At 40.3% G+C, this 12,230-nt stretch overlaps 1 long non-coding RNA gene across 1 annotated transcript; it reads right to left on the reverse strand.

The window, feature by feature from the left end:
* Positions 1–635: 635 nt before the first annotated feature.
* Positions 636–12,013, reverse strand: LOC147351845 (uncharacterized). The gene is made up of 3 exons (XR_015146905.1): positions 11,879–12,013; positions 10,978–11,083; positions 636–907 (listed from the first exon to the last, which is right to left on the reverse strand). It is a non-coding gene; the product is annotated as an uncharacterized LOC147351845 (long non-coding RNA).
* Between the last annotated feature and the right edge of the window lie 217 nt (positions 12,014–12,230).

Raw genomic sequence — 12,230 nt, forward strand, 5'->3', positions numbered from 1 at the left:
ATGAATGGATAAAGAAGATGTATATATAATGGAACGTCACTAAGCCATAAAAAAGAATGAAATATTGCAATTTGAAGCAACATGGATGGGCCTAGAGATTACCATATTAAGTAAATAAGACAAAGACAAATATTATATAGTATCTTTTATATGTGAAATCTAAAAAATAGTGCAAATGAATCTATTGATATTTACAAAACAGACTCATAGACATAGAAAATAAACTTGTGGTTACCAAAGGGGAATACAGGGGTGGGAAGGATGGGATAAACAGAAAACATCACTATATAAAAAATAGATAAACAACAAAGATTTACTATATAACACAGGGAAGTATATTCAATATCTTGTAATAATTTATAGTAGAAAATAATCTGAAATATATATGTATATAGATATGCATATACATAATATATATCTGAATCACTTTGACGTGCACTTAAAACTCACTATTTATTATAAATCAGTTATACTTCAATTAAATAGATACATATATACATATAAGTCAGAAAGTAAGAAATAGAGCTGGTCATTTTTGCAGGTAATATACTGTGTTACAAAGAAAATCCCAAGCAATCTACTAAAAAAATTCCTAGAACGAGTGAGTGAGTTCAGCAAGCTCACAGGATATAAGATGAATATACACACATCAGTTTTACTTCTACAGAATAGGAATGAAAATATAAAAACTGAAAGTAAAAATACAATACCACTTACAATTGCCAAAAAGGGAAATGCAATATGTGTAAATCTAACCCAGAAAAAATTAGATATATTTTTAGCTAATGTTGCGTTGTCACCTGTGATTTGTGGTTCAGGCTAAAGCATCATCGTCACTGCATCACTGTGAATGATGGCACGGAAGTGTGTAACTTAAGTGACTTTAACAGTTCTCCTTTGACTTGACCTGTGGATTGAGATGAGATAGTGATAGTCTCATTTTTAACATTGTGAATATTGTGACCATGCATTTTAAGAGTTCAGATAATGAAAATAATTACAATACAATACCAATGATATCACCAGGGGGAAAAGGCTAAAGGACCGTGTTTTATTCTAATTATTTTTTCAATTGAAGTATAGTTAACATAACAACATTGTGTTAGTTTCCGGTGTACAGCAGATTTGGTTATACATATATATCTGTGCACGCGTGTGTGCTAAATTGCTTCAGTCACGTCTGAGTCTTTGTGAGTCTGTGGACTTTATGCCGCTGGGCTCCTCCATCCATGGGTTCTCCAGGCAAGAATACTGAAGCCATGTCCTTCTCCAGGGGATCTTCCTGACCCAAGGATTGAAACCGAGTCTCCTTCAGCTCCTGCATTGCAGGCGGATTCTTTACTGCTGAGCCACCAGGAAAGCCCATATATGTGTATATATCTATATTATTTTAAAAATTCTTTTTCTTTATAGATTATCACAAGATATTGAATATATGACTATATACAGTAGTGCTATACAATAACTCTTTTTGCTTATGTATTCTATGTACAGTACTTTGTGTCTGTTAATCCTAATTTATCCCTCCCCACTCCTTCCCCTTGGGTAGCCATAAATTTGTTTTCTTTTTCAAAATTTATTTTTACTGAATAATAATTGAATTACAATGTTGTGTTAATTACTATTGTACAGCAAAGTGATTCAATTATACACATATATACATTCTTTTTCATAGTGTTTCCCATTAAGGCTTTCACAGGATACTGAATGCAGTTCCACGTGCTATACAGGAGGACCTTGTTTATCCAATCTATATATACTGGTTTGCATCCGCTAATGCAAACTCCCAGCCCAGCCCTCTCCCATCTCCTTCCCGCTTGGCAACCACCGGTCTATTCTCTGTCCCTGATTCTGTTTCCGTTTCATAGATACATTCATTTGTATCATATTTTAGATGCTGCATATCAGTGATATCATGTGGTATTTGTCTTCTTTTCTGACTTACTTCACTTAGTATGATGATCTCTAGGCCCATCCAGATTGCTGCAAATGGCACTATTTTGCTCTCTTTTTCAGTTGAGTAGTATTCCATTGTATACCTTTATACAAGTTCATTAGATATCCTTATGCACATCTTCTTTTTAAAAAATTAATTCATTTATTATAACTGGAGGCTAATTACTTTACAATATTGTGGTGGTTTTTGCCATACACTGACATGAATCAGCCACGGGTGTACATGTGTCCCCCGGTCCTGAACCCCTCTCCCACCTCCCTCCCCATGCCATCCCTCAGGCTTGTCCCAGTGCACCAGCTTTGAGTGCCCTGTTTCATGCATCGAACTTAGACTGGTCATCTATTTCACATATGGCAATATACATATTTCAATGCTATTCTCTCAAATCATCCCACCTTCGCCTTCTCCCACAGAGTCCAAAAGTCTGTTCTTTATATCTGTGTCTCTTTTGCTGTCTTGCATATAGGGTCATCGTTACCATCTTTCTAAATTCCATATATATACATTAATATACTGTATTAGTGTTTTTCTTTCTGACTTATTTCTCTCTGTATAATAGGCTCCAGTGTCATCTACTTTATTAGAACAGACTCAAACGCTGAGTAATACTCCATTGTGTATATGTACCACAGCTTTCTTATCCATTCGTCTGCCGATGGACATCTAGGTTGCTTCCATGTCCTGGCTATGGTAAACAGCGCTGCGATGAACATTGGGGTACACGTGTCTCTTTCAATTCTGGTTTCCTCGGTGTGTATGGCCAGCAGTGGGATTGTTGGGTCGTATGGCAGCTCTATTTCCAGTTTTTTAAGGAATCTCCACACTGTTCTCCGTAGTGGCTGCGCTAGTTTGCATTCCCACCAACAGTGTGAGAGGGTTCCCTTTTCTCCACACCTTCTCCAGCATTTATTGTTTGTAGACTTTTTGACAGCAGCCATTCTAACCAGTGTGAGATGGTACCTCACTGTGGTTTTGATTTGCGTTTCTCTGATAATGAGTGATGTTGAGCATCTTTTTATGTGTTTGTTAGCCATCTGTATGTCTTCTTTGGAAAAATGTCTGTTTAGCTCTTTGGCCCATTTTTTGATTGGGTCATTTATTTTTCTGTTATTGAGCTGCATGAGCTGTTTGTATATTTTGGAGATTAATTCTTTGTCAGTTGCTTCATTTGCTATTATTTTCTCCCATTCTGAAGGCTGTCTTTTCACCTTGTTTATGGTTTCCCTTGTTGTGCCAAAGCTTTTAAGTTTAATTAGGTCCCATTTGTTTATTTTTGCTTTTATTTCCATTACTTTGGGAGGTGGGTCATAGAGGATCTTGCTGTGATTTATATCAGAGAGTGTTCTGTTTATATTTTCCTCTAGGAGTTTTATACTTTCTGGTCTTACATTTAGATCTTAAACACATTTTGAGTTTATTTTTCTTTATACACGTCTTCTTTGTCCATTCATCTGTCAATGGACATTTAGGCTGATTCCATGCCTTGGCTATTGTGAATAGTGCTACTATGAACATAGGAGTTCATGTATCTTTTTGAATTACAGTTTTGTCTGGATCTGTGCCCGGGAGTGGGATTGCTGGATCATATGGTAACTCCAGATATTCAATCTGGATTTAGAAAAGGCAGAGGAACCAGAGATCAAATTGCCAACATCTGTTGGATCATGGAAAAAGCAAGAGAATTCCAGAAAAACATCTACTTCTGCTTCATTGACTACACTAAAGCCTTTGACTGTGTGGATCACAACAAACTGGAAAATTCTTAAAGAGATGGGAATACCAGGCCACCTCACCTGTCTCCTGAGGAACCTGTATGCCTGTCAAGAAGCAACAGTTAGTACTGGACATGGAACAACAGACTGGTTCCAAATTGGGAAAAGAGTACATCAAGGCTGTATATTGTCACCATGCTTATTTAATTTATATGCAGAGTACATCATGTGAAATGCCAGGCTGGAGCACAAGCTGGAATCAAGATTACTGGGAGAGATATCAATAACCTCAGATATGCAGATGACACCACCCTTATGGCAGAAAGTGAAGAGGAACTAAAGAGCCTCTTGATGAAGTTAGAAGAGGAGAGTGAAAAAGTTGGCTTATAACTCAACATTCAGAAAACTAAGATCATGGCATCTGATCCCATCACTTCATGGCAAATAGATGAGGGGAAAATGGAAACAGTAACAGACTTTATTTTCTTGGGCTCCAAAGTCACTGTAGATGGTAACTGCAGCCATGAAATTAGAAGATGCTTGCTCCTTGGAAGAAAGCTATGACCAACCTAGACAGCATATCAAAAAGCAGAGACATTACTTTGCCAACAAAAGTCCACATAGTCAAAGCTATGGTTTTTCCAGTAATCACGTATGGATATGAGAGTTGGACTGTTAGGAAAGCTGAGTGCCGAAGAATTTTGATGCTTTTGAACTGTGGTGTTGGAGAAGACTCTTGAGAGACCCTTGGACTGCAAGGAGATCAAACCAGTCCATCCTAAAGGAAATCAGTCCTGAATGTTCATTGGAAGGACTGATGCTGAAGCCAAAGTGCCAATATTTTGGCCATCTGATGCAAACAGCTGACTCATTAGAAAAGACCCTGATGCTGGGAAAGATTGAAGGCAGGAGGAAAAGGGGATGACAGAGGACGAGCTGGTTGGATGGCATCACCGACTCAATTGACATGAATTTGAGCAAGCTCTGGGAGATGGTGAAGAATGGGAAAGCCTGGCATGCTTCAGTCCATAGGGTCGCAAAGAGTTGGACACGACTGAGTGACTGAACAGCAGCAACAGTGGTAGTTCTGGTTTTAGTTTTCTGAGGAATCTCCATACTGTTTTCCACAGCGACTGCACCAACTTACATTCCTCCCAGCAGCAGAGGAGTGTTCTCCTTTCTCCACACCCTCTCCAGCATTCATTTGTAGACTTAAATGATGGCCATTCTGACCAGCATGAGATGGTACCTTGTTGTAGTTTTGATTTGCGTTTTTCTAAAAATTGCTGATGTTGAGCATCTTTTCACGTGCCTATTGGCCATCTGTATTTCTTCTTTGGAGAAATGTCTCTTTAGGTCTTATGCCCATTTTTCAATTGGGTTGTTTTTATTGTTGGGTTGTGTGATCTGTTTGTATATTTTGGAAATTAACCCCTTATTGGTTGCATTGTTTGCAAATATTTTCTCCCGCTCTGTAGATTGTCTTTTTTAAAAATAGGGTCTTTTTCTATAGGGTTCTTTTTGTTTTTTAGATTTACTTGGCTTCCCCAGGTCTTAGTTGCAGCATGTGGGATCTAGTTCTCTGACCAGGGATTGAACATAGGCCCCTGCATTGGGAGCACAGAATCTCAACCACTGGATCACCAGGGAAGTCCCTCTTTTTGTTTTGTTTATGGTTTTCTTTGCTGGGCAAAAGTTTTAAGTATGATTAGGTCCCACTGATTTATTTTTGTTTTTATTTCTATTGCCTTGGGAGATCTGACCTAAGAAAACATTGGTACAATTTTTGCCTATGTTCTCTTCTATGAGTTTTATGATGTTACATGTTGTGTTTAAGGCTATAAGCCATTTTGAATTTATTTTTGTGTATGATGAGAGGGTATGTTCTAATTTTACTGTGCTGTCCAACTTTCCCATCACCACTTGCTGAAGAGAATTTTTCCATGGTATATTCTTGTCTCCTTTGTTGAAAATTAATTGATCATAAGCATGTGAGTTTATTTTGGGGCTTTCTATTATGCTCCATTGATCCATGTCTGTTGTGTTCCAATACCACGCTGTTTTGATTATTGTAGCTTTGTAGTATTGTCTAAAGTCAGAAATGGTTATGCCTCCTGCTTTGTTCTTTTTCTTCAGGATTGCTTTGCTAATTACGGGTCTTCTATGTGCCACATGGCTTTCAGGATTATTTGTTCTAGTTCTCTGAAAGAGGCCATGGGTAATTTGACAGAGGTAGCATTAAATCTGTAGATTGCTTTGGGCAGTATGGCTATTTTAACAATATTAATTCCATAAGTTTGTCTGTGAGTCTGTTTTTGCTTTATTCGTTTGTACAATTTTTTAGATTCCACATAGAAGTGATACCATATAACATTTGTCTTTCTCTGAATGACTGTGATATTTTGATGACAGATAGACACATGCAAAGAGTCAGACACGACTGAGCGACTGATCTGATCTGATATACAACTGGATCCGGGAGGTAAATGATTAAAACAGAGGACTGCACAACATGCAGAAAAGAATCTGGGCTTGAAGAAGGGGCCGTGACGCATACACAGGGACTTGCATACATGGAATCTCGCAAATTTGGGATGAGTCAGGCAAGTAATTATAAATCAATCAAAAGTTTTTCATCTCCTAAAAGACACTAATCCTCAGTCCCAAATAGCGGCTCAGGCATCCCATGCGAATGATCAAGCATCATTATATTGTTTCCTTGATGGCTCTGTGAAACTGAGTGAAGTTACATTTCTTGATGCAGAGGGTGCAACTAAATGTCTCATGGAAGAATAAAAGGAGATGTTTCAATAACTTGGCCTCCGAAAGTGGAGAACTGATTTTTCAGATCTCGCTAACAGTCATTCTGTGTATGTCAAGTCTGAATCATGGCAACAAAAAGATGTTTCCCCCCAGCTCTTAGGTACTTTACTTTGAAAAACAGTTTCAAATGGTCATCTTGATTTCTATGAAGATTTTAACACATTCACAGAAAACACAAAACTAAAGGTTGTTGATATCCCATCCAGATGCAAACTAATCTTACCCCTCTGTCCTGGACATTCAGCAGACAGGCAAATGTAAACTTAAGCAAATTCCATTCAGTCTGTAAACTTCTGACTGAAAAATAGAAAAGATCTAATGTGCCAAATGTCACGAACCTCCGTCCATAGTTCATCAGGCACTCTGTCTATCAGATCTAGTCCCTTAAATCTATTTCTCACTTCCACTGTATAATCATTAGGGATTTGATTTAGGTCATACCTGAATGGTCTAGTGGTTTTTCCCTACTTTCTTCAATTTAAGACTGAATTTGGCAATAAGGAGTTCATGATCTGAGCCACAGTCAGCTCCCAGTCTTGTTTTTGCTGACTTTATAGAGCTTCTCCATCTTTGGCTGCAAAGAATATAATCAATCTGATTTTGGTGTTGACCATCTGGTGATGTCAAAGAATGCTCAAACTACCGCACAATTGCACTCATCTCACACGCTAGCAAAGTAAAGCTCAAAATTCTCCAAGCCAGGCTTCAACAATATGTGAACCATGAACTTCCTGATGTTCAAGCTGGTTTTGGAAAAGGCAGAGGAACCAGAGATCAAATTGTCAACATCCACTGGATCATCGAGAAAGCAAGAGAGTTCCAGAAAAACATCTATTTCTGCTTTATTGACTATGCCAAAGCCTTTGACTGTGTGGATCACAACAAACTGTGGAAAATTCTGAAAGAGATGGGAATACCAGACCACCTGACCTGCCTCTTGAGAAATCTGTATGCAGGTCAGGAAGCAACAGTTAGAACTGGACATGGAACAACAGACTGGTTCCAAATAGGAAAAGGAGTACGTCAAGGCTGTATATTGTCACCCTGCTTATTCAACTTATATGGAGAGTGTATCATGAGAAACACTGGGCTGGAGGAAACACACGCTGGAATCAAGATTGCCAGGAGAAATATCAATAACCTCAGATATACAGGTGACACCACCCTTATGGAAGAAAGTGAAGAACTAAAGAGCCTCTTGATGAAAGTGAAAGAGGAGAGTGAAAAAGTTGGCTTGAAGCTCAACATTCAGACAACTAAGATCATGGCATCCGGTTTCATCACTTCATGGCAAGTAGATGGGGAAACAGTGATAGACTTTACTTTTTTGGGCTCCAAAATCACTGCAGATGGTGACTGCAGCCATGAAATTAAAAGACGTTTACTCCTTGGAAGAAAAGCTATGACCAACCTAGACAGCATGTTAAAAAGCTGAGACATTACTTTGCCAACAAAGGTCCAGCTAGTCAAGGCTATGGTTTTTCCAGTGGTCATGTATGAATGTGAGAGTTGGACTATAAAGAAAGCTGAGTGCAGAAGAATTGATGCTTTTGAACTGTGGTGTTGGAAAAGACTCTTGAGAGTCCCTTGGACTGCAAGGAGATCCAACCAGTCCATCCTAAAGGAAATCAGTCCTGAATGTTCATTGGAAGGACTGATGTTAAAGCTGAAACCAATATTTTGGCCACTTGATGCGAAGAACTGACTCACTGGAAAAGACCCTGATGCTGGGAAAGATTGAAGGCAGGAGGAGAAGGAGACAATAGAGGATGAGGTGGTTGGATGGCATCACTGACTCAATGGACATGAGTTTGGGTAAACTCTGGGAGTTGGTGATGGACAGGGAGGCCTGGAGTGCTGCAGTCCATGGGGTGGAAAGAGTCGGACACGACTGAGCGACTGAATTGAATTGAATCTGCCAAATGCCCTGCACATCCTGTGTACAGTGCTGCTAAAAGGGTGTGATTTACTTACCTGTGATATTGAGGTTTTCCCAATGAATTCTTTCAGTCACTTTTTAGTTTCCTCAAAATGTGCAGAAGCTCTTAATAAGTGTATTGACTTTGTATAAATGGAAGGAGATTGTTCCCTTGGACATGTGCCCACAGGACAGCTACCAAGATTGCTGTCCATGGTAGAGGTGTTAGAGTGTTGACCTGTTGTAAAATCATATTTTTAAAGAGTGAATTTGGAAGTACATTAAAGATGAGAAAGGAGAAAGGGATTAGAGTAAAACAAATGTTTAGGCTATTTCTCCAAAACTGCTTAATGACCTTTACAGAGGCCATGAGGAACCTAGAAAAGGATGAACCAACGGCATCTGAGTTGTTCAATATTATTTGTAGCTCGTGACAAAAACTCATACAGAAAAAAAAAATCTCATACTTTGGAAATAAGGCTGCTTCAAGACTTTCTTAATTTCTCTACTAAAACTTGAACTGACTTGAAATCTGTTAGTCTGGGTTCTGCAGAGAAACAGAACCAACAGGACATTAGATAGATATTGGGCTTCCCAGGTGGCACGAGTGGTAAAGAATCCACCAGCAGATGCAGGAGACGCAGGAGACACGGGTTTAATCCCTGGGTTGGGAAGATCCCCTGGAGTAGGAAATGGCAACCCACTCCAGTATTCTTGCCTGGAAAGTTCTGTGGACAAAGGAGCCTGGCAGGCTATAGTCCATGAGGTTGCAGAAAGTCAAACACGACTGACCATGAATGTACCACACAGAAAGATATAGATAGATATGGGCGACCAGGTCTGCCTGTCTATATCTGTATGTATATAATGCACACTTATTCATGTTAAGAATTGGCTCCTGTGGTTTTGGTGGTTGAGAAGACTTCTGTATCTCTTGTCAACAAGCTGAAGACCAAGGCAGCTGACAGTGTGGTTCCCGTCTGTGTCCTAAGACCTAAGACCCAGGAGAGCCAACGGTGTAAGTTCTAGTCTCAATTTGACACACAGGCTTTCCAAGGAGTGGATGAGGTCCCCCATGTAGGAGAGAGCAACCTACAGACTCAGTGTGTTCAGTCTACTGATTCCAACACTAATCTCGTTCAGAAACACCCTCACAGACACATCCAGAAAAATGTTTAACCAAATATCTGGGCATCCCAGTGACCTAATCCAGCTGACACATAAAAGGAACCTTTGCAGAAATCAACTTTGATTTCACAAATTCAAATTACCTCTGTGCTCTAAACCATTTTCCTGAAGAAAGAAGTTAAACTTCTGATGACATCTGAGTATTTAAAAATTATGGACATTTTAGATACGGACAGTCTATATGATGAATTCATAGATGCAACAGACTGGATTGATAAACAGCTGGTTGACCAAAACAGGTCTGTAGATGAAAGTGGATGGACATTTCTCAGGAGCTGTGAACTGATTTCCACAATCTGAAAATGCTGAAATGTTTTTGTTGAGAGGATTTTCAGTTCGATGTCATCATGTTGGACTGACACAAGCAATCAGTATAATGTGGGTTTGATATGAGCAGAACTGTAGGTCCAAGTGAATCTTACATTTGCCTATCTGGAGTTGCACTGTTACATAAAAGGCAAGAAGGCCATCCTAAATAAAGACCTCAGGCAGTTCAGTTACCGGAAAAGAAAACAGTAAGAGTCAAATTGCCCTACCATGCCACAGGACAGGAAGAAAGATGTCACTGCTCTTTTTAAAATTAAATATGGACAATATCTATTTCATTTGTCCTATTATATTTCTGTTCTCCTTTTAAATTAGTCTCCAATTAAAATAAATACATTTATATTAAAAAAAATAAAAGACTCACATTTATGTATCTTAAGAATACACAGTAATATAGCCCACAAAATTTTAATTTCAATAAAGAGTTTCCAAGAATTAAAACAAATTTATAAAATTATATGAGGACAAAAAAAAAGATGTTATAAAAATATTGTTATATTTGTTTGGTCTTACTATCAATGAGTGCTAATCTCCTCTTTTAACTAGTCTTATTGTTTTGTTTACATAACAGAATTTATGGACCAGAAAAGTAAATAATAGAGAATAACATATAATTTCAAATAGGTAACTATTTTCATATATTAATGTGAAAGTCATAGAGCATGGATTTTCCATATATGATATTATTATCCTCTTATATGTTTTTCTGGTATGACTGTGTCCTGGGTTGACTTTAAAAAATTGGTCACGCATGTATGAAGTGATTCTCTGCCTTTGAAAGGCAGAACTCAGTTCATAGAGCTCAAATGATGTCACCAGGTCCACTCTGTCTCTCTGTTTGCTTTTCGTGGCCCCCCCCTCCCAGCCTGCTCTTACATTACCCACAACAGTCCAAGCCGGGAAAGCGCTTCCCCGGATGCAGTCCTGGGATTGGGTTTCAGCCGGTGCCCGGAACCCCTTGCATGGCCTCTAAACGGAGTTGCCAGCTCCCACACACACAGGTTACAAGAGTGGAGAAGTGCTTCCCTAAAGGGAAATTGAGGGGCTCTTACCAGAAGGGGGAATAGATGCTGTGCAGGCAAAAGCATCCTCAGCTGTCCATTACCCAGCCGGCCAGGAGCCAGAGTGCTTTCTGCTAAATCGTTTTTGTCCAGATCCCTGGAGCCAAACAAACACAAATCTATTTTATCACTTACCATATTTATTGAGATGATCTATCGATGTGTCTCTCTTGCCGATTGGACAGTGAGTTTCCCAAGGTCAGGGACCACGTCTGATTTCTGCTCTGCCCTCAACGCCTCACACTCAGCCAGGTGCTCAGGCCGCAGGTGCTCAGTAATGTCCCTGGGATCCTGCTCTTGCATCTGTTCTCAGCTGCCACTTCACACAGGCCTTGCACAATCTCTTCCACTTCTCTGGCCTCTCAATCTGCAGCTCCGGCACAGGCCCTCCCCGCAAGTCCAGAACTGGGCGTTTACTCTCTTCTAGACACTCTAACTGGGGCATCCCAAAAGCAGCTCAGACACCACCTGTTGGAAACTGAATCTTCCAATATCATCCTAAAGCTTCTCCTTCACTGCTCCCCTTCTCAGCAACAGCACCATGCCACTCACTGTACTATGCTCCCACCTGCCACAGTCGCTCCCCAAGGGTTACTGATCCAGTCTCCAAAATACCTGTCATTTTTCTCTGCCATGTTCACCCCACGGCCCTGCCTCCCCCACCCAACCCAGGCCTCCCTCCCCTGATGTCCTATCCCAGGCCTCTCTCAAGCCGGCCCTCCTCTGTAACGGGAAGTGCAGCTCAAAGCCCTTGGGTGCATCATCTTCACCTTCAGCCCTGCAGACTCCAGCCCTGCCAAGAGCCCTGCATTCTCTAGGGGCCAGCTGGGAGCATGTGCCCCTCTCCGAGTCCGTCCTCCTTCTTTAGGTGCTAACCCCTTCTTGTCCTTACCTCCATGAAGCCTGCCATGATCCACAGCCCGGTCCCTCAGCTCAAAGCCCCACGCCTGGGCTCCTGGGACCTCTGTGCTTTTTCTCTTCTCTATCTTGTGTGTCTATTGTACTAGACAGCAATCTGGCTTCCTGAAGTAAAACCTCTGTGGTTAGACAGGTGGTCTCTCTTCTACCAGTCTCTCCCTCTAGATTGTGAGTGCCAGGGGGCAGGATGACACCCTTAACCTTGGACCTCAGTCAGAATTTATCACATAGTAAGTGCTCTTCAGTCGTGACATGGGTGATCTGTGGATCAGCGACGGCAGGGTTTGGCAAACTTTGTAAACGGCCAGACAGGAAATATTTCAGCC

Source organism: Bos grunniens, chromosome 19 (assembly GCF_055505025.1).
Source record: "Bos grunniens cultivar Pamir isolate PY7600 chromosome 19, Bosgru_T2T1.0, whole genome shotgun sequence".
NCBI lineage: Eukaryota > Metazoa > Chordata > Mammalia > Artiodactyla > Bovidae > Bos > Bos grunniens.